General features: G+C 40.7%; 1 protein-coding gene across 1 annotated transcript in view; it reads left to right on the top strand.

Annotated features, from left to right (window-relative positions):
• Positions 1-23,955, top strand: part of ZNF827 (zinc finger protein 827) — a gene marked incomplete at both ends in the record, with an annotated part of 106,526 nt that overhangs the window by 1,670 nt on the left and 80,901 nt on the right. The window lies entirely within an intron of this gene.

Here is a 23,955-nt window from a genome sequence, read left to right as displayed (position 1 = left end):
GCGGCGGGAGCGCGGCGGCCGCCTCTGCAGCGCCCCGGCCCCGGCGCGGCGGGCGGGGGCAGGGGCCAAGCCCGGGCGCGCAGGGCCTTGCGTGGCCGTGGAGGGGCGTTCCGCGGGGGGGCACGGGGCGAGCGCCGCCGCCCCGGTCTGGCAGAAGCCCTGGGGGAGCGGGGAGGCGGAAAGGGGCTGCCGGGGCGGGCGCGGCGGCCGGCCCGGCGGCTGACCTTGCCCTCGCCCCCGCCCCGGTGCGGCTGCCCTCCGCCTGCCTCTCGGGCTGACATCAAACCTGGGCTCCATTTTAGCTCGCTCGGGCGTGCCGCTCCCGTGCGCGGCGGCGGGGGCTCGGCTCCGGCGCCGGGCTCTCGCCTGCCCCTGCCTCCGGGCTGCGCCGGAGGCTCCCCTCGGCCCCGACCTCCTGACCGCCCGCGCCGGGGGAAGTCACGGCTTTTTCTGGGCCGAGGAACAATTGCCTTCATTGTGCAAACTGAGTTGTGCCTGTGTTATTTGTTTTGGTTTTCTGTTGGGGTTTTTTTGTGTGTGTGGTGTTTTTTTTTTTTTTTTTTTTAAAACGCACGGCCTAATTTGCAGTTCTTTCATATTAATTTTTTAGTGCAATTCATGGGAGTTTTTTTCCTGATGTGTGAAACAGGCACATGCTGTATGCCCCACGCGAATGCTACTTTTTAATGGGATTTATTTATTTTAATTTATTTTACAACTAGATTGCCTTGGATTAAAAGCTATTATTTGACAATAATAATAATAATAATATTTTAGATAGTTCAGGAAGAATTGCAGGAATCCTGTTCTAGCCTGCGGTCCTGGAGATTCAGAAAATGCCTTGGAATCCATTGCATTCAGTGTGCAAATGCTATAAATAGTGATTTAATTTTTTTTTAGCAACATGTTGCTTTAATGGGTACTCAGTGTAAAATGTATTTTTATTCTACAATTTCTGCTGGTTTTAGCAATACATTTCTTAGAGGAACACCGTGTGTATTTCATTTTTAAGTATTAATGGTGGTAGAAGAATATAAAGTGCACCATGCGCATCTAGAAAGAAGATGGCTAACACTGTATTCAACCTTAACTCTGCCCCATTGTGGGTATCACGCTACCATTCACTCCGAAGTTATGTTACAGGTTGCTTGCTGGTGCGTGAATGCTCTCCAGTGCACCTCAATGATGTAGCATCTTCCTGAACATCTCTGTGATATTTTGGATTCGGTTGCAATTGTTTGGGAAATAAAGAGTAGGATGTTGATACACAGAATAATTTACCAGTGTTACAATGTAACTGAGCAAATGTAACTTAGTCTGGCAAGTCCTGTGGACTTAGCTTATAGCTTAGGTAGGAAGCTGTGTTCTCAGGATCCCTAGGCCTTAACTCATTTCTTATAAATTGTTACGTACCCCGAAAGGCACCTGAAGAACGCTGTCACGCTGCTTGAAGTGACAGTATAGAGCTGCTGCTGACGAGGACCCCGATTTTATACTTCTGTCCATTTACTTCATTGGATGGCCCTCGTGTAAATTTAGAGGTAATTTCACGAGAGAAGACTGCACTGCTAAAATGCCTGCTACGGTGAAGAAGCTCTCTGCACAAGAGTTTGCTAGAAATGTATTAGGCTGTTGCAACAATTTAATTTAGTTTCAAGGGAGTTGCTGGACACTGACGCTTCAGTTGTTGAAGGAAAAAAAAAAAAAAGGATTGATATTATTAGATGCAATAGTACTGTGTTTTGGTGGCATCTGCTTAAAAGGGCAGAGTTAAGGTTGAGCTTCCAGTCACTGGAGTTGTTTACAACGTAATTTAGTTTGAAAGGGTCCTTCGGAGGTTGTCTGGCCTAACCCCCTGCTCAAAGCAGGACGAACCTCAGGGTTCAGTCAGGTGGATGGGCCTTTTGAGGCTCCGATATTAATGTGTATTGTTAGTGGAGTTTCCATGTGTAAGGAAGTCAGGTTTTGGGAACTGTTTAGTCACAGATGCCAGCAGAATGTCTTCACTCACACTCTGTGAAATACAAGAGAAAGTACATCCTTTTTAATTGAAGATATAAGCAAATGAAGACAGGACTCTAGGAGTTCCTGGATAGACAATGGCTCATTCATACCCAAATTAAATACTACGGCAGTGTAGACTCAGTTTACAATGACAGAGTTAGGTCCATAAGTTAAAAATTTTCCCAGTGCACGTGTCTTATGATTACTTTTGGATGCGAGTGTCTCGGACAAGTCAATTGATTTTCATTGGAATGTTTAAAGGAATATTGCTCATTCCTTTGTGTGTTTGTGTTAGGGTTTTTTTTCCCCTCGTAAGCTACTTCAGCACTTAGATATTCTTTTTTTTTATCTATTCAATTAACATCAGAATCTTTAAAAATACATGTATAAATACAATTTTACTGTTTTTCTTCTCCTTGTTGCCTTACTTTCCATTCTACCTCACACTGTTATTTTCTTTTCTGAGAATTCCTGAAAGTCTGTTTCCTCTGAACTGCACAAATGTGACTCAGAAGAGTTTGGCCTGAAAAGTAAAAGTTTTGGGAAGTTTTGAGGCACTCAAATAAATGGTTAAGACCTAGACCACTACATTGCCTTAAGTGTAGCAATCGATACTCCTTGGGGTTTGATTCTGTCTCAGAGGCTTGTAAGCAATGCAGATTGTGAATGAATACCACAATACCATTTATACAAAGCTTGCATTTGGAGGAGGATCAGGCAGAATTAGATGCTACATTAAGAAGCTTGGACTACTACTACTTTCTGAAAAATGTGTTTAATGTAGGACAAACTGCAGTGGTATTCTCTGTTGGATTTATTTTGTTAAAGGAGGAGATGCAGAATTGATACAATATTAGTTTCGATAGCAAAAGCTAGATATGTGATAACGAGGGGACCTAACTCTTCTTGCTTTCATGGTCAGGTATAGTGTTAGATATTCCAGATACTGTGTTGAAGTGTTCAGCTGTTTCTATACAGTAAAAAAACCCTTAAACTCTGTGAAGCTTTTTATTATATTGTTTTTTATTGCTGGATTGTATCATCAGAGTGTAAAGAAAATACTTTCAAACAAGTAAATTAAGAGTGATTTAGAGCTTCCTCCTTTTTTATTTCTGCAGCTTGCTTCATTTGATGCTCTCTGAAAGCAAGAGAGGATGTGTTGGATGGGTTTTTCAAAAGACTTCCCAATGTCAGAAAAGCCTTTACTATCATTCGGCATTTGAGAGTTACCTCCAAGATACAAGGCTTTTGCTAGGAACAGGAATCTTTCCCTTTTAATAGGGTTTATTACCTTACTAGCAGACATTGCATATACAAGGGGAAGTTTTTAACATATTTTCTATTTACTGTTTTTAACCTCTTACTGCTGCAGGGATCATGATATAGCTCATTGTTGACAGCAGGATCCGTGTAGGGAAAATTATTATTCTTAGTATGATTAGGTTAATAATTTCATTGCTATCATCACGGTTGTCCTGGTGGTACTGTAACGCACCTCTCAAATGAACAGCAGCCACGTTACTCCACCTGAAAACACTGTTCTTCTTTTGTGCTTCTCGTGACAGCAAAGTCGTCATAGACTTTTCAGAAATACCTTCTCCCTTTATGGGGTTTCTTTCCAACACATAAAGTCTCTGTCTCTTTAAATTTGTATGCTAATTTTTTCGTTATATGAAAAAGTCACTTGTATAAAATCATTCAGTGATCAATGTCTAAAGCCATTCAATGGTAGTGTTGTCTGATAGTATAAAATATGAGTAAATCACACTGGAGTATAAATTGTACTACCAAAGAGCCAGCGTTGTGCTCATTAAGCTATTTAAGTCTTTAGGATCTGACGAATTAGATTTTAGAGGGGGTGGGGGTGCAAAAGATTATTAGGACAAAACCACAAACTTTTTAGTTGGCTAAACAGGGAAACCTGCAGGTAGAGCGTGGAATGGGAAATGTAAGAACATGTAGCCAGAATGCATTTTTACTTTTAAATTTTGAAATGGATGAAGAAAGAGTATGACTTAATCTTTGTAACAGGGTGATTGTTGTCTTTTTCATATATAAGAAGGCAGGAGTAGGAGGAATTAAGTTTAGAAAAAAAAAGAAGAAGAAGAGCCAGGAGGAGCTGGCTGTTCAAAGTGAAGTATTAGTAATTTCCTATAATTTAATCAGACCAGATCCCAGAGCAAGATAATGAGAGCATGACCTACAAAAGAGGACTTTTTGGAAGTTAAAAGGGTTGCTAACATGAAGCTTCACAAGGCATGTGATTTGTCATGAAGCACCGTATAGAGGACTTTTTTTCTTTCACATTGCAAAGAAATCATAATATAGACATTAGTTCAGATGGTTAGGGAGAGCCACTATAGCTTATGCCTGGAGTCCTTTTACTGTTACAGCTGTTAAGCTAGTCCAGAGTCATGCTTGAAGAGTGTATCTTCTACATAATATTTTGTCCTGGTTTCTAGTATACCATGTTTTTGTTGCCTAGTTTGCCATTCATGGTACATGATTTGTATTATTTAGGTTTATGTATACAAAACCCTTCAGGATGTATGGAGGCTAAAGTATCGTGTGTTTTACAAAAATAACAACATGCAAAAAATCTGACCTGCAAAGTAGCTAGCAGTATGTAATAGAATCCAGTTTTCAAGGGGGTGGGGGGTATTCTCTTCCTCTCTCTTTCTGCCCCCCAAAGTAAAACCTTTTGTTTTTATTCCACTTCAAGAAAATGTTTTCTATGAAGAATAATAAATTATATGGGCTGATACGGGCATGAAGAATAATAAATGATATTGGTCTGAAGAAAAAAAAAAAAACCTCAAAAAGGTAGATAACATCCCTTTCCCCAAAGTTTGGTTGGTCGGTTGGTTGGTTGTTTTTTTTAATGTAGTTAAATAATAAAACTCAGACTTGATCCATACTTCAGTGAAAAGAATGCGTGCTGCAGGGTACAGTCAGCATTGGTTCTGCACATACACACTGCACTGTGGTTACTTTAATGAAGGATTCAGCAACATAGAATCATAGAATTGTTAGGGTTGGAAAGGACCTCTGAGATCATTGAGTCCAACCTGTTAACCTAACTGCCTGGTCCACCTCTAAACCGTGGCCCTAAGCACCACACCCACATGTTTTTTGAATACTTCGAGGGACTGTGATTGTACCACTTCCCTGGGCAGTCTGTTCCAATGCCTAACCACTCTCTCTGTGAAGAAATTTTTCCTAATATCTACTGTAAATCTCCTCTGGCACAACTTGAGCCCATTTCCTCTTGTCCTATCACTTGTTACTTGGGAGAAGAGACCGACCTCCACCTCACTAGAGCTTGTCTTTTAGTTTTTCTCTTTCACAGACTAACTTAGGGTCACAATTACGGAAGCGTTATGCTCCCAAAGACAATTTCTCTTTTCCTCACATACCTTCGGTAACATTTACAGTCTGGTATCCTCTTTGGTCTAGACTCCAAATATTTTGAATGCTCAGTCTGAACCTGTTGGCTTAGTAGTTAGCTCTATTCCTTAAAGTTTCTCCTGCCTTTCAAGGGATTTCCTGTTTGTGGTGTAATTACACTGAGTAGTAGAATCCCAAGTTAAACCTAACGCTAAGACAAGCCTGTTCTGTTTTGCAGGTTAAGAATTCAGAGTCCAAGTTTGATTAATTTGGAATCATGAAAGAGTTATGAGGGATTTTTTTTTGAGAAACATGCAGTAAGGAGAGAAAAACTGGGCTGCATAAATAGTCCTTTCCCTCGTTCTTTTCGGTACTTAGGCAGTAGGGATGTAAGCTGGGGGAAGAGAATGACCAGTGCTGACAGTACAGTAGACCAAGAGAGAGAAGTTTTTATGCAAGACTGATGATTTAGTTGCTGTTTAGAATAAATTGCATTAAAAATGAAAGGGTTACTGAGTAGTAGAGGTCTTGTAATGGATGGTTAATCAGCAGTTTCAGAAAACAAAATTAGGTTCCAAACATCTGCACTGTTCTGTTTCTTTTCTTTGGGACGCTCTCTCACTAAGGTAGAAATGAAATTTTTGAAGCAACTCAGAGCAAGCTACTGTCATCATCCCTTTGAATTCTACGTGGTCCTACCTCTAGGGATTGCCTTCCTCAAGAAGGGTTTATAGCTCTGCTGGCTCTGATCTGGGATTTGCTACTGGGATGTGCTTTTCTTCTATTGCGGGGCTTTCTATGCAGGTACAAAGAATTCTTCCCTGCATGGTCTTAACTTTTACCTGAAAGTTTTTGTAAGGGAGAAGATTTGGCACAAGCTGACTTTATAATTACAACTTCCTATTTTAAGTGAGTGTTTTGGACATGTCCTGGATCTTGGTGCGTGTTAGAATTTGTAAGATGCTGTATCAGGGCAAAAATGAGAATTCTGGTGAATTCTTAAAAATAAATGGGAAGTAACTTTTAGAAAAATGCATTAAAAGAGCTGATGGCTTTAACAAGTGTGTATTTAGCTTAATGAGTGAGCCACATGTGTGACTTTATTAACGAACACAAATTCTTTGCCAAGCTACTTCTAGACTTCACTTTGACTTGTGTAGTAGTACAAATAATTACTCACCTCAAAAAAAAAATCTCAAAAATTAAAATAAGAACAGATCTTCCACAGCTAGATGATCATGCAGTGAAAAGTAGGTAAGGAACAGAGAGGGTGGCAGGCAAGTGGATGTAGATGGCAGCTGGTGGTGTAGCTGTTTGTGTTTGCTTGCTTTCCTGAAGCACAGCCAGTCTCTCCCCTTATAGACCACTGTGCCAAATCTAGACCCGGCAACTGGTGACTGAGGACACATTTCTTTATCTGTGTTTGGAGCAGAACTTCCCCTTATCTACCTCTGTATTTCTAGCACCTTGAGCCCATGAAGAGTCCTTCTCAGGCACCGGTGTAAGCATAATGGCCTAGGGCTGCTCTAATTTCTGCTGCCCCCAGGCTCTCACCCTGCTCCTTGTTCTGGAAAGGAAGGGCTGACATAATCCTTTTGTCAGTTCTGCCATGCCAAAGGGAGTTCTTCGCACAGCGAATAACTCTGAAGGGGGCTCTTCTGCCCACTTTGAGGTACTTTTACATTGCCCATAAGGTCTAAATAGACTTCACCGTAATTGTTTATATTGTCTTCCTGCACAGTGCTGTGCCACATTGAGATAACAAAGCAAGCTCTAAATAAGCTACCTTGTGTACCGGAGGCAGTTATCACAGCAGTCTACCCAGGTTAATTCAGCTATAATACTTGTGGGTATGCTCAAGCTGTCTCAGATATCACTACATAGCACTGCGTTATTTAGTATAGACATACTCTCATGAGAATCAGAGTTGTTGTCTTTGAAGGCATTTACTGGCCTGCATAAAAAGTGTTGGTAAAGACCACAGAGTTTCCAGCCAAGAAATGCACTTTGAAAAAATAAAATCAAATCCCACTGCCATTGGCATACTTGTTTGTTTGTTCAGCAGAAAAGCCAGCAATGGAATGGACACGAACACGAAACTTCCCCTTCACTTCTCGCTGTTCCTCTGCACCTGAATTTTAGGTAGATTTTTAGACAGAATGTAGAAACGGGTTGTTGCCATTTATGCTGTGTCTGTGCCCTAAGTAGCCATAGCATTAGTTTCTTGTACCAAGATCTTGGCACAGAATCCTAAATCTCTTTAAAATAAGATAAGGTTTGAGGAATGTCCACTTTTTATTCAGTGCTTGCACATTAATTATGTGACCTCTGACTCTTCTTAAGGTTGAAAGCTGAGGCAGTGCCTTAAACAGTGTGTCTAGGAGTGAGGAGTGCCTATTCCACATGGAAAGGTCTGCTTCTGTGTGTTCGCCTACCACTACGAGTAGCTTCCTAATCCTCTCTTATTTGGCTTTGCTTGTTAACCCCAAGCAATCCTCTCAGGGACAGAGAAAGCAGCTGTCTTTGGTAGCAAACACAGCACGACAAAACAAACACTTCTTGAAGCTTCCCTTTAGATACGTTACCATATCATCATCCTTGTGGGAGGAATTAGAAACACTGAGAATATAATTTGCCATCTTTTAATCTGACTTTGGGAGAGAGGAAAAAATTAAATTATAGGGAACTAGATTCCTGTGACACTTACAGGAAGGAATAATTTCAGTATCTGAAACCTAAACGTTTTGTTTCTGAACCAGTCAGAAAGCTGATGTGCATAAAGCACCTCAGGTGAGTAATGGGACAGAGTGAATTGGTAAATCAGGAGCACATTGTTTACCAAAAATAGAGTGGAAGAAGCTGTATATAGCAAAAATAAACAGAAACTAGTTAAAACCAAAGGAGATGTTTGTTAAAGCAGGTACACTGGTCTGATGTCACCTGCTATGGTTGAATATTGCCATACATACGGTTTGTGAGCTCCTCCCTTCATTTTGTGACCCCTTGATAGAGGTTGTAAACCCAATAGGGATAATTAAAGGCACTGCAGCAGCTTGATCTGAGGCTTCCCATGTTTAGTTTATTGCAGCCTACATATTAAGGTGACATAGTGATTTCTAGCTGATTTTGTTGTTTCTTTTACTTTATTGATCACTGGAACAACCTTCATAAATGTGTTCTAAAGCAACAATTCCATGTATTTTAAAAGTCTTTTTCTAAGAGCCAACGTTTTGAGTGGTTAGTGTGGGGTTTTCTCTTTCTGTATTTTAAAAAAAGGGAAAGAAAGTTCACAGTATTTGCTGTCACTACCTTTCCAACTTCAATATTTGGAATAATTTAAGATGACTTCGCTGAGTTCCACTTAACATTGTTTTTAAACTAGGACTTAATATTTATTATCAGCAATGGGCCAGCTTCACAGCCTTCCTCTGATCTCCCTTGTGCTGCTAGGGTGATGCAAATGCTAGGGAAATTGCCTTGGCCTTCCCAGACGGGGATTCTCATTGCATGGGCATATTCCTAGGAGAGAAATAACACTGTTGTTTCATACATCTTCATATCACTGCAACTTAGATTAGACTGTGAATCAGAGATGGAAAGGGTCAGAGATGAAGCCACAGCTGGAACACGCTTGGATCTACTTATTCCTAGTTAACAACCATTTCCAGCTGCTGTTGATAAGCCAGTCTCCAGGCTGAGTCTAGGTTAGAAAACACAAGGAAGAATCGGAGCACTGTAAAGCCTTGTGCTGTGCTCCTCCTTTGCCAAATACTCATATGTCACACAGGAGAGAACCTGGCCCTGTGTGTAAACTGAACAGAAGTGTGTGGATTATTGAATACGTAGTGGTAGCAATTCTTCCAAATCAAGTGGAATGAATTGCTTTCGCCAAAATGCCACTGGGGCTGTTGGGAAGTTGAGATGTCTTATTCGTGCTCAGAGAAGGAAATAATGAGCTGACCAAAAAAGTCAAAGTAAGCATAGGTCACCATGTACAACGGTACATCATATCATCAAGGCAGGCAAATGCAACCACTTCTTTGACAGTTTTTCAAACTCCAGTATGTCCTTTATACGAAGAGCAGCCAGCCAGCCTGCCTCCTGCAGCAATAAAGAGACAGAGAGATAGAGAGGCCGTGTTCTTCGTCCTTCCTTAGAAGCTAGCTGGGTTAACTTTGTGCTCAGGAGATGAAAATGTCCCTTTGGCAAGCAAGAGTTTTTCTCTTGCTATTTTACTGGTGCTGTGAGTTATAACTGTGTTCCTTGGGACGTTTTTTGGGTCCAGGAGTTCTAGACTGCAATGACAGAGCTGTTGGGGTTGTATGATGTTTGTGGGGATGTTTGCAGGCTCAGCAGGACAGTTTACAGACATGAAATCTCCAGCTTTTTTGAGTTCTTGTTTTTTGTTTTTTTCCTGTGGCCTAACAGTAAGTTCTCTTCCGAGATTCTTTACACCTGTTGGGAGAGCTTCACAGACAGTTTTTTTTTCAGCTTTAGTCTTTGTGTAGTGCTACTACACTGATGAGGACTAGTTTTCTTACTTTTTCTCCAAAACCACTTGTATTATAATCACTGCTTTTATCACTGATAATTCTTCTCTTTTTTCACCCTTTGCCAGTCAATATTTATGGTACATTTTCTAGACTAGCTGGAAAAGATTGGTTAGGAAAGGTAGGAAAGTAGAGAAATATCAATTTTTCATTTTGGTAATATCACTACTTTATCAGTGTCGCTCCCTGAAGACTACTGGCAGTTTCAGAAGTTAATAGAATGAGAAGGTATTTGGAACTGGTTCAAGAGAAGACACAGCGTACCTTTAATCCACTGGAGAGAAGAGGAAGAGTGAAGGTTGCCATTTGTATTATCCCTGACGTTGTTGGCCTGGCTTGGGAAATTAAAGCCAGTAGCCATGGAGAAAGCAGATCAGCAATACCATGTTCTTCTGTAGGACTTCTGATTACTCTTTCAGCTGAGTGTCTCCTGGACTTCTGTTTTCTGTGGTAGTGGTTAGACATCAAAGGTGCTCTCAAGGATTACCTTGTGCTTGAGAGAGAGAAGGGAATATCATTTCCTTGTCTTTTATTGTTTTTGTGTAGTGCATAGGAGTACAAGCCAGGGAGTCAGCCTGCTGTCCTAGGCACATGTGACCCAACAAAAAGATAGTTTCAGCCTGAAAGAGAGCCTCTATTCTAATTAGATGTCTTGTAGGAAAGATGCACTTGGCAGTTTCTCAGGGAAACCAAGGTAACAATGGTTGAGGTTGTGTATCTGCAGAACAGCTGTCCCTCAGAGGAACAGAGGTAAGCGGGGAAAAAGATGGAAAACATGCTCCTTGAAATGACTAGGTATGTTCTGGATGTTGCTGTATGTTTTTACAGTGCTGCTGAAACCTTCTAAAGAGCTTTCCTCAAGTATTGAAGCTATGCTGAGCTTACATTAGTCTGTCCCTGTACAAACCCTGGTGGGAGTTCTCCGCTTCTCAATTCCAAAATTTGACTATGCCTTTGAAGAAATACAGGAAAGCAGATCTATTGCACAGTCCTTTGTATTTAATAACTTCTGTGTGTAGAGGAAGAAGGTGGCGTATCATTATCCTTTTGGTTTCAGCCTCTGTGTCATTAGTCAGGTATTTTCTGTTCTTTTCTGGAAATCTCTTGCTATTACCAGCGAGACAGGAAGTATGGAAAGGGACATTTTACCTGAGATCATGCGCATCTACCTTGGCATAGATTTAATATTCCATTTTGAGCCCAAACTAGCTCACTGGCAAGGACGATGCCTTCTGTGGTTTTCCTATACTCTCCTAGCACCTGTGAGGACTGGACTGTTCTTTAGATTCCCGCCAGGGGCACTAACGCATCTCCACCTTGAAGATGAAGTCAGTAACTGCAGTGCTTCAATAGTATTTGCTTCTTGTCTTTACCTTTGTATGTTAATGATTTCTTCCTATTTTATAGGGGTGGGGGGGAGTGTGTGGCTTGGGGAGGAAGGTGGTTTGGACTTGATAGGAGGAGCTGAGGGGAGACTGGGAACTTCATGCCCTGTGTATATGCTCGGCCATGCAGGGAGTATTGGTGGAAAGACAGCAGGTCCTCTTGCTGTGGCGTTCAGGTGGGCTGAGGGAGCACTGAGGGTTGTGAGTAAACATGGAGACAGTAGCCTCAAATAATGACAGCAAGGGAGCTTTATTTTCTGGAGCTATCGCTTTGGTGTTTAGAAACCTTTCTTTAAATAAGCCTGTTGTAATCTTGTTTATAGTAATTAAGGATTTGCTAGTAATTTAAATAGTTGATTTTGGCAATGTAGAGATCATCTTCTCATAGGTACTGGTACTGGTAACGTAAGGATGAAAACATTTACACAAGAATAAAAGTCAAGGAAGCAGGTAATTGACCGGTTTATCAACCTTAGCAGACAATTTTTTCTGATACATCGTGGTAGCTATGGTAAATTTACTCTGGATTGCTTAAGGGCACGATCCTATATGGTGTGTACAACACATGAGGGCAACTCCCTCAAATGAATGGGTGAAGGAGCAGGTAACCAGCCAGTGTGGTTTTGGTCCCTCGATTAGCCTTTTGGTCAATGGTTTGTCCCCTAGGAAAGTTTGGAATTACCCTGCACAGCACGGCTCAGAGTGTAGGTGATTTATGGCTTTTTCCTAGAGCTTTTAGGTCAATTTTACTCTTTCAGGTAATGTGAGAACTTTTTGTAAAGTTATGGCAGTTCCTAGGCCATAATGCTAAATTGCAATTGTGATCAGGGAGTTATTTATTTTCGTTGCACATTGTTTGTATGCATCAAAGTGGCATGTTTGAACACTTTTCTCACTTTAGTCAGCCCCTTTTGCCAGCGGAATTGACACTTGCAGCTTCTCATCTGCTTCCTTTCCAACTGTAAGGGTGAGTAAAATCATGTTGCTGTGGTGACCCTGTCAGTTTTAAATGACTTGCCACGCTGAAATGAGTTGCACGTATTGAGGGTAAATCAGTGTTACAATAATCTATAGCATAAACAGATTGCTTTATTCTTGGCTGCTCTAAATTGTGAGGAACATGTGAGGATTCTTGTGCCTACTTTTTACCGTTGGGGTTGTGACTGTGCTGAGGCTTGCAGTGCATTTCAGGCAATGAAGATGCATTTTGTCGCAGTAAAGAGTTGAGACAGCTGTCACTGCAGCCAGTTCTGGGGAGGTGGCAGGTCAGGTGCAGGCCTTAATTAAGATGAATTGTTAGCTGGTGAAGGCACTGAGTAAGAGCAGGCAGTTTATAGATGTAGCTCAAAAAGAGAACGTAGGTGTGCAAAATAGAGTGGACCACCAATTTTATTTGTTACCAAGTTAAATGAAGATTAGAAAGCAAAGCTTTCATGCCCTTTCTGGCACCTAGATCATACAAAATGTGATAGAAGAAACTGTACTATTCATGCTTAATGCCTTATTTCTGTTTTGCTATGGAGGCTGATTTTCTTGGGAAGTGCTCACTACATAAAAGTGATGCTGTTAAGGGTGCTTCTCCCAGTTTTCTTCTGGTGTTTGCCAAAGCTTTGTGGATACCACTGACAGCCAAGAAGAATATAATCACTTTAAAATGCCTTGAGCCATCCAGTCAGCGGATAGATTCTCTAAACTCTGTCTTATGCTTAGTCTTTGTCTTGGAGACTGACCATCACAGCACCAAAAAGCATCGTAGGGTATGCAGAAAGAAATTCTGCTGGTCTCTGTTCAAGGTGAGGCTCACCTCTCGGAAAATGGATAAATTTCCTTTATTTCTGAGCCTTTTATTCCAGATCATAGGTCAAGTTTTTGTCTAATTCCATGATCATTCACATATGCCCACCTCCTTTCTTGAAATCCGTTGCCTTTTAGGGATGAAAGGTATAAAAAACTGAGGTTGTTATTCTACTTTCTTCGTTTAGATATCTTAATAACATAGTATGATCTTTCCATTTTCTCAAGCAGAATTGTCCAAGTGAATGGACCTTGTCTTCTGTAAGACCTAAACAGAACTGTATGATGATAGGTTGAGTTATTGAGTTACTGAGTTACGCTGAGTTACTTTGCTGCTTGAGCTCATGGTGATTGTCTAGTCTGACCATGGTTTTCCTTCCTTCTATCTCTTTTTCTTTTGTAAGTCAGGGATAATTGCAGCCTGAGATCTCGTAAGAAAAAAAAAAAAAAAATCTGTTTTTTGATGTCTTCTACCTCAAATATACAATAGAAGACTATGACCTAGATCAAACTACTACAAAGCAAGTAGCCATTTGGAAATGAGTAACTGAGCCTCTGATTTGCGGATAGACTATGTTTAAGATAAGGCAGTTTTGTGTTTCTGCTTAGAATTTCCGAATAGAAGCACTAGTTCTGTCTTCCGTAAGCAACTTTTCAAAGAAGATTTCATTAATGACCTGGCAAAGGAATAAAATCTCTTATCATTCATGGAGTTAATTGTCATTCAAGGATGGCTTTAAAGTATTATGGATTCCTATACTGACCATTTGGCATTCATGTGATTATCTCCCACAATAATTTGATCTAGAGTGGAAATGAAGTTCCCTCATTTAGAGATCTTCTGATTGTAGCCAGCTTTTCCAAATTGTTTGCTAGAATTGTTTGGGGTTTCATTTCTAATGAAGGCTCACGGTGGGAAATCTTAAAATATTTCCCCTCCTTTATGAAGTAGGTTGAGATGATAGGTCTTGACTCTATATGCTAAGGATAATAGAAGTCTTGAGAATAGTGTTTAAACTCTTCTTATTTTGGAGGTGCCAGCATCCCTGTTACTTTTTGGTATTTGATACTTTCTCACTGCAACAGCCTATTGCCATAGACATCTATCTAGAGCAAAACAAATGAACAAGCAAAGTGAATTTTGGCTAACTAGGAATACTTTTAAGGAGTTTTTAAACTTCCTTGCAACTAAGAAAAGGTAGAATTTCTAACCACTGTACTGAACTTAACATGTAAGTGAGCCCACAATGGTAAATGCGTGCTGATGTAAATGATACATTACCATTCCAGGTGCAGGGAATCTCTCTGGGTAGACTTGCACATATGGACCACTTGAACCATCAAAGATGGTTAAAGCTGATTGCCATTTCAAACAGAGCTGTGGGAATAACAGATGATCTCCCGCATGTTTAGTTTGTCCTCAAATTTATAATACTTTACTAGAGTCTTAATCTGATATCGTAGCTAGTTTTAAAAGACCCAGGGAAGCCTGAAATTCCTGATAAGGGACTTGAATATGGCTCAGAAGTTGCTGCCTAAAAAAGTGTTTTGTTTTATAGCAAATGGCTTATCATATTCTCTGTTTTCATCAGGCAAAAGAGGTGTATTCCTTTGATATGTTAATGTACAGACTTCAGGTTTTCAGTTGGCCATATTCCTTTAGCGTATAAATCAGTCTGATCACTATCTTGTGCTTTATGAAAGGTGTGCCCGAACTCAACTATAGGTGGTTATAGGATGTTCGCGAGGGCCTGTTGAAGAAACTTTCAATAAGTCTGGCTGTGGTATTTTGCTCAGTCTCCATAAAAGTGCTACAAGAAAAACATCAGTACCATAAAATATGTTTTGTAAGGAACATGATTTTCTATTGTTACACTGACACTTTATGTGCTTTATGAATCTGTCTTGGGGCTACTAGCCAGCCTTTGCAGTGTAAGCTGACTTGAGAAATATTTGTTTCTTCTGAAAACCTCCATCATAAAAATCAACTGTCTTTGTCTACCTTCTCTCCAGGAATTCTAGGTATTGGTCAAGTCAGCTGATGAAAGTGTTTTGTGTGGGATGCTCTTCTGTGGCATGCCGCTTGAGAAATGATCTTCAAAAATATTCCCCTCCTCTAAGGCCATGTGTGTTCTGTTCTGTTTCATGCACACACCTCAAGTTACTTCAGCTCACTGAGCCTCAAATAGTGGCAAAATCCAGCTAGAACAAAGTAATTCTAAATTGTAGTGAGACAAATATTAGATATGTATTATTATATACATATACTACATATATGTACGTATATATGTAACATTACTATACATCCATATTACACTATAAGACATACTGCTCTGCCCACCTACTTTTCAGGGTTGCTGATTACGGGGCCTCACTATTAAGATATCATTTCTGGGTCTTCAGGACTTTTCTTCTCCCAGGAAGATGCTGCCAACCAATTCTAGAGAAGGGTTTTTTTTAATTAACATCAGAAGAGTCTATGGTGGCCAGCCCAGCTGCAGATGTCCCGGATAAGGCTTCTAAAGCAGCCTGCGTGATATTAACTGCTGTGGCCATCCTGACTGCATGGGCCAGCTCTTCCCTGAGAGGTGTAGTACATTGTTGAGGTTTGGGATGGGAGGGAGAATCCTCTGGTGTTTTTCATTGACAAGACATGATATGCATTGAACCCCAAAAGACCTCAGAAGGCAGGTGGCTCAGATTGTTGACTCCTCCTGTTTCCCCATTCCTGCCTCCTTTGCATCAGTTTTGTTCTGATTTCTTGGCAGAGTGAGTAGTTTTCTGCCAGATCAGTGAGTTGAAATTGGCTCACCAAGCAGTCAAACAAACAACAGAGGAAATGTAAGGGAGGGCACAGGACCACCACTTCTGTCAGTCGTGAGCTTTTGTCACCTTAACAGTGTCTTCTAACTGCACTCTAAAGTAACACCCCTCAAACACTGATCCCACAGCTACTAACTATAACCTCTTGCCTAGAAGAGAATAATAGTTAATCTTTCTTGGAGGCAAGATGTCAAACATCTATCGTACTGCCTTTTGAAGAACTTGTTTCGGGGGAGATCAGACTTCTTGTCACTATAAGGTCCTATCTTGTGGTCTGTCAACAGCCCTGAGAACCTTCATCAAGTAGTGACAGCTCACCTCAGGAGAAACCGTGTATTTCTGTCCTCTTCCATCAATACTTAGCTAGTAAAAGAAGGATCTTTTTGGCAGGTAATGAAACCCACTTGACACATTTATTCTGGGGCTTGTGGCTGAAAATAAAAGGCCGCTGTCTCTGTTTCCGATCTACCACAAAATTCTTCTCCTTTGAGGGAAAGGGAATAAAGGCAGTTTTATGTTGTGCGTGACAAGCTTTTTCTGTGATCCATCCTGCTTCCCTTCTTCCTTGGAAGAGTCCATCACACCTGGATTCTGCCTTTGAGAGGAAACTGAGGTGCTGTACATGCATTTTGACCTGTGGTCTTCTTCTAGCAGTTGGCAAACCTGAATGCATGGTACTTCTGCACATTCACAGTTTGTGCGTATGGGCAAAGCATCCTGAGTTCCAGTTACTGCAAGGTGATTAACTTTCTCTAATCTTGTTTGTCTTGGAGGCCTTTATAAAAAAGCAGTACTAGAGAAATTGCTAGGTGAATATTCTGGGGTTTTCTTGTAAGTGGGTTTTTTCAAAGTCACTTTAAGTTAGGGATAAAAGTAGAGGATATATGCCTTGTCTTTAAAAGCTATGCCTTTCTTTTCCCCTCTCCTCCTTCCCTCTAGTTAGGAAAATCATTATTTTAGAAGATGTGGAGATGAAATACAGAGTCCTACCTAGGGCTTCTTTTCCTGTCTAATTGTGTGAGTATTTTCACACATCTTAAACACAGGGGAGAAGGACAGAACAGAAGAGCTGTGGCTTTTTGGCAGTTCCTTCTTGCAGCTGTGCTGCTCTCTCTAGGTCAGCCTGCAGTAGAGAAATTTGGTTCAAGCACCAGCAATACTGCTAAACCATTTTGTGATGAGGTCAAGAGTTGAATAATCATCCCGTTGATAAGTGAGCGAGCCAGAAATTCCATTCAAAGAGGACAGTGACTTCCTGTGCTGCTTACCTATTATAGGTCACAGGAATCATGAAGGCAAAATGGGGGACCGAGGGCACTCTAGCACATGACTGTTTATGTAACTGTGACTTTTAAGTTTTATTTGCTGCTGTTGATATAATAAAAGGAGTTAAGGCAGGCCTTTGTGTCTTTATTAAAATCATGATTTTCTTGCAAGCATCCCTATGGGAATATCAACATAGCTGCTTCTCTGGATATATAGTCTAATCAGATGTGGCTGTAAGTGCTTTTTAGAGGTGGAACCTGTGGGGTGCCCGGCTAGTCCTACAGCACACACAGCCACATGGTCTGGTGGGTGTGGGAACCCACAAATGTTGTTCAGCCCAAAGAAATGACATTCACTCTTTTTTACTTGAAATGCTTAAAAACTAGCCTGAATAAAAAAAAAAAAAAGGTAGTTTGTAGGCAGCTAGACTGAGCAATTTCTGTAGGATACCACAGAATAGGCTTCGCAGATATGACTGCCATTTTTAGGCCTGTGCATGTTGCTTTCTATAGTACCTGGTTGTGAAATCAGCAAGGGTTTATGTGAAGCAAACACCTAGAGACAATGTGAATTAGAAAGTGATGTGATATAAGCAAGTGATCTCTTGTAATTATTTTCTACCATTGCTAAAATGATGCACTTACACAGTGTACGTAGTTTACCTAAAGGTATCTGCTGTATTGAGTCCTTAGCTCCTTCATTCTTTTCTCTTCTCTATTATGTGGTCTGCACTAAATTCTGATGTGACACTTTTGTGGCTGACAGTTCTCACTGCATGTGCCGTTTACAATTAGGACTTCAAGTTTTCCTCCTCTAATTTCATCCTGGAGCTTCTCCAGTATGGCTTCTGCTTTCCTTGTTCCACTAAAACTGTTCTGCCCAGGACGGCTAGCAAGCAGTCTCTGGCAAATTTCAAGGCTTCCGTGCCAGTGGTACTTGCTGGGTTTGGCTGAAGGAAGTGAGCATCCTTCTGTATTCCAGTTCTAAAGGGTGTAAGTTGGCTGACTGTCGCAGAGCTAAGATGGAGATGTTGTGGGCCTCTGTTCTCTTCTTGAACATGCAGCCATCACGTGATGGGAAACTCCTCTTATCTGGATATGATGCTGACAGTAACAGTCATGATGGTACCTGGGTTACAGCACTTGTAAAGAGAGGGTTTTCTGAAATGGACTGCCAGAAGAGCGCATTTTGGCCTGTGGCCTGATCCGTAATCCTCATTTGAGGGTTCTAAGAAAGCAGACAGGAGGGAGTAGGACATGGGAAACCATCCTGGAGGCCAAATATGAGCACACCAGTTTACTGTCTGTCTCACCTCTTCCTTGTCCATGAATAGTTAAATGCCTTTACAGTTGTCCATGCCTTCTCGGTTGTCAGTTGCTGCTTCTCTTTATTCACTCCCCTTTTCTTGCTATTCTTGATAAAAGTCACACAAGGCTAAGGTCTAGGTTGCTCAGGTGTTGTCTCTGCCTTATTTTTGACGTATCTGCCTATTTACTTGGCCTTAAACTGATTGCTCATCTGAGTCAGTCTGTGTTTCCTCAGGACTCCTTATGGATGGCTTACTGCTTCATTTAAATTTAATGTGTCCTTTTAAATTCCTTAGGTATCTTTTTCAGAGCTCCTCAGTTCCCTAGTGTAAACCTATCACTTAATCCTAGCTCTTTCAGTAGGCCTAGGTAGAGTGTTTAGTATAAGATAATACAGAGAATGGTTTACGATAGGCGTTAGAGATGAAATAAGATAAGCTGCTGGGGCAACAAATTAGGCAGATGACCTGGGTGCCAAACAGCCAACAAATACAATTATAACTTTATTTAGATTGATGCAAACTTGAATGATCATCTCTGAAATCCCTATATAGATCAAGATATTTGAAATCAAGATAATGAAAATTAGGTTTGGCTCTCCTATCCCTTTAAATCCTGGTCCTGTAGATTCCCAGAATTTTCTTGAAATGTAACTGCTGAAGTTAGGGCAATCTTACCTAATTTATCTCATCAGCAATTTTCCTGTGTGCGTTTCTTTGAAATCATTTTACTTCTACCTACTTTTATATTTGTTTTAATTTTCATTCTGTAATCCCATAATTACAATTTCCATATGTTTCATATCACTGTAGCATATGGATTTGCAATGTTAATTCTGTATTGAAGTTCTTTAATTTACTCATCGCACTGAATGATTAAAGTGAAGTTTTGTCTCTCTTAGCATGAAAATTCAGTCTCTTTGGGGTGGGTTCCTTAGCTGTAGCTTCTTCTCAGATAATCTCTGGTGGTCCAAATGGTGTTCTTTCAATCGTGTTTTCACTGCCTATGTCTGTCGCTCATTGCCACAACTTGGAGACTCCTTTTTTGTGTCCTGCACAGCCTGTTTCTAGATCTAACCTGCTGCATTCATATTTCTCCGCTCCAAGTCCTACAAAGCGGAACTGTGGATCATCTCACACTTGCCACTGTTGGGTTTAGTTAAAGTTTCCAGCATTTGAATTGGGCGGCTCAGTATATAAATCAAAAACACATTTGTCTTTTTCAGTTTTCAGATAGAAGTAGTTTGGGCAAATTAATATTTACATTTCTATTGATATCAGGGTCAATTTTTAATCACCACTCTAAGAAAAAGGGAAGATGCTCACCAAGTGAAATAACATACTTTGGGATCAATAAGATTTGTCTGTCAAACTGATCTCTTGAAGAGGAAACAGAACTTCTCCGTATTTGAAAACAAGCAGATGAGTGGGTGAGCGAGGGAAACTGGCACTTCTTCAAACAGTGCTTCCGCACACATTTGTGGCTTTGCCAGAGATTGTTTGATATTGGGCTACATCAGTGGCAGCAGTTGCCCAACAGTACTTCAGTGCCTTTTGTCATCGCTGACAGGAATGGCAAGTACTTGTGTGAGGCTCCTGGGTGCTGTGTGATGCGGTAGTCCCGAAGCACGCAGGACACCTGTAACATCCACTAGCCTCTGCCAGTGGCAAATGGTTTGGGAAGCAGTTCTCCTTCCAGAACTGCCATGGAAATCAGGAAAGAGAAGCGTCGACAGGTCTTGACTCTTGAATCATGTTGAGAAGAGGCAATCTGGTAATTGTAATCTCGGTAAAAGTTGGTGAGATTCCCAGCCAGGTCTCGTTCCAAATGAAGTCAGTGAGAATTTGCCTCTAACTCTGAAGTTACCTTTTCCTGCTTTGCAACTTTCGTGTTGTTTCTTACCCATGTTTAGCATTTAGAAATGAAATGCCACTAGCTTAACTTAATTAACTTAATTAATAAGTAATTCTGTAATAACAAGCTATGGTATGTTTATGGTGGAGAGAAGAAATTTAAATGTGGTATTACATTTCTACACCTAGCTTTCAAGGGCTTCTCACTGGAGTTCATTAGCTGTGTTGCGAGAGATGGGAAAAACATGTCATGCAGATCTTCTGCGACAGATGTGAAATACAGCTGAAGTTTCTTGACAGACACATGGAGGTTGGCTCCTGTTTCAGACAAACCTGGTCTGGGTGTCCCATGAACCCTCTGAGTTCTGAGGGAAGGTTTTATTTAATCTGAAATCATAGGAGAGTTGGTGGATTGGGCTGATTTCTCCCGGTTCTCAAGCTTGTTCAAACTCACAGGCTCACAAGTCAATGTGAATTAAAATTCTGCCCTGAAGGCCTCGAATGGCAACTTTGCTTAGAAATGAAATTGCCAGGCTTCACCGTTATGCTTCTAAACCAATTCACTACTGTTTAAAAGAAGGCTTGACTGAGCTCATGATAAGACACTGATGCTGGCTTTTTCAGCATTAATCTTACAGCCTTAAAATACGGCGGACTTGATACTGCAGCAACTGAGGGAATTACTGAGAAGAGGAAAATTAGAACTGTGTCAGCAGTTAGAGGTCTGATTTCTGGGTACAGAAAGAAACTGCACTGGTGGAAAAAAAATCCAGCGGGTTTGGGATAGAGATGCTGCAAAGGAAATGTGCCCTTTGTTATGGAGACTGCTTGGAGATTTGAGTGCTTGAGTGGTTACAGGTAGATTAGCAACAGGAGGGGGAGCTCTCACTGCATTACCCAAAGAGGAGGGAAATTCTGGACTTGGTAGCAAGCCTTTAAATGAAGAGTACTGCACTCCTGCTGCTCCCTGTCAATAAAATGTTGGTGGCTGCTCTTCATATAGGCAAGACCAATGGAGAATGTGCATGTCTGGAAAAAGCAAGGCAGTCCATGTCCTGTTCCTCTCTCTCCTGCTATTGCTACCTTATTTTTTTGGTTCCAGGCATAGTGTAGTTGTGTTACTATCGAAGAAAACTGTACTGCAGCTATGCCATAGCAGATGTAGTTCCTTTCCCCCCATTCTTACCATTAACTTCAAATACCAGTGTCCTGTTCCTCAGCTACTGTGAGTGTTCCCTGAGATGACAACTTTAGAGAGGAGGGAGAGAGAGTAAAAATACATGCAGGACATTACTTTTATGGTTAGAGCAAAAACTGGTGCAGGTGAGAAGGAATAATTCGTTTCCAGTGCAAGATTGAGAGATTTGTAAAACAGTGTTATTTAACTGGTATTTTAAAGGCTGATTGCAACTAGGAAACATATCAACATAAAGAAATTGAGGTACACGACAAGGAGCAGAGAAATTTGGGGGTTTAGTAAGCTGGAGATTTCTCTAAAACAGAAACCCACTTCCTCTTGTAACCATTTACAGTTAAATATTCTTGGGTGACTTTCTGAGTGAAAGGAAAAGGAATTTTCCCTTCTTATTTATGGATGGGGAGCAGAGACACAGAGAGAGTGGGGTTTGCAGGGGAGAGGAGGGGTTCTTTTAACACAGACAGATGTAAGCAGACATATGGATGGAAGTGGTAGGACACAGGCTGGCTCTGGCTCAGAAGCTGTGTAGTGGTGTCAACTCTAGGCTGTGTCCCAGGGGGTGTGCCCTGCTCTTGGTGTATCGGTTCAGGCAAAGTGCCAGTAAAATGCTTTTTTGGCTTCCAAACCAGAACTTGCTTGCATCTGGGATGAGTGGACAGATCTCTCATCTGAGTGCACCCAACTGTACAGACATGCCTCAAGTTACTTTTTAATGTTCGCAGGGTGAAAAGGGAATACATTCAGTTCTCCTTTAACCTGCATAAGTGCTGGCTCAACTGATTAGCATCTATCTTCTTTAATTGAATGTGCATGGTATTGGCCTTTATGTGCATGTTTTTGTTAATCTTGCTGTGTCTGTGATGTTAACTTGGATAATACCAAAATAATTTTAGGTAAGTGCTTTGGGTTTTGCTTGGCTTTTGTTTGTTTTGAATAGGAAAGATGCTAGCCCTCTTCTGCTTGAATTACTGATCTAAGGTAACTGAGTGGTTTTATTATGGGCTCTTAAAACATTGGTGAATTTTTTTCTAAGGGGTTTTGAGTAAAAGGAACTTACTGCGAGAGACTATTCCTCATATTCTGTGTAAAATTAAAAAATATCTTTGCTTTCAGAGAGTGTATGTTGGTATCTCTACGCTTGTGATACATTTGGCTGGGTTTTTCCTCCTTAAATTCATTGGATCAAAGCAATAATATAAATCTAAGTTTTTGTTCATCAACTTCTCTCCAAGTTTTGTAATTTGCTGGAATTAAATAGGGAATCTGGGAATAATACGTGATCATAGATACAGTACATATCATGCAGGCTTATTTCCAGAATGTCAGTGGAGGGTTATATTAAATCCTTTTGTTTTGCTGTAGTATGATTACAAAGATTCTTTTGTAGCTTGGGACATTGAGACTAAAAGCAAGAAATGTGAGAGGTATCTGGCAAGAGAAGATAACATGAATTTAATTCTAGCATTGCTGCTGTTCTTAACTACGCTCTGACTGGGCAGCAAGATCTGCAAAAAAAGTCCTGGTCATGTCTGTATGACTTTGAATACCTATCGGGAAGAAGAGCAATCCAGGGTCACAGTGTTTTAAACACTGTCAGTTAGGTCTCAGGAGAGACTAGATGTGTTGCAGTTACTGGAGAGGAGAAAATGTAAATAACTGATGAGACCAACACTTTTTTTTTTTTTTTTTTTTCTTCTTTTCAGCTAAACTAAGTTCAGTTTAGGATGGTCTTTAAAACTTTAACATTAATGAAGAGTGACAAGCAAGTAGTGTCTATATAAGAAGAAAAACACCCGAAGATTAGTTTTGTGTGTATGATATTCCTTTCCCAAATAGTTGGAGAGATGAGAGCTTTAGCCTGCATTCATGTGTTAGTCATTTCAGCTATTCAGGAATGAATTGTGTATTATCAGTACAAATTTTATTTTATTTTAGATAGGGGTCACTGCAGGATTGGGCTGAGATTTAAAATTACTGGAAGAAACTACTTTGAGTAGCTACACACCTGACCTGCTTTTGAAGGTGTGCCTGTGCTAGCTGTACAAGACACAAGTATCCAGTAATTTCTGGGCCTGTTAAATCCATGCTTTATACCACAGAGTTCATAATAATTTGCAGGATGTACAGACGATACCAATAATGAAACATTTGCAATATATGAATATGTATTATGTATATTTGTATTGTTGCAGTTTTAGCTGTTTTAGTTACGCCAACAGAAAGATGACAGGCCTGTCATGATTTTCTCTTCAAAGAAAGACTTACTCATTTTCAAAAAACTTTTTCCTGGTCACTCAGTCCAGGCTGATGCAAAGTCCATGTGCTTTAGGGGGATGTTAGGTGACTATTCAGGAGGGTCATGCAGAGGCCAGGCATACTTCATGCTAA

Source organism: Platalea leucorodia (genome assembly GCF_965183815.1).
Source record: "Platalea leucorodia genome assembly, chromosome: 6".
Lineage (NCBI taxonomy): Eukaryota > Metazoa > Chordata > Aves > Pelecaniformes > Threskiornithidae > Platalea > Platalea leucorodia.
The sequence above is the reverse complement of the archived record's forward strand: the minus strand, read 5'-3'. Positions and strand labels throughout refer to the sequence as shown.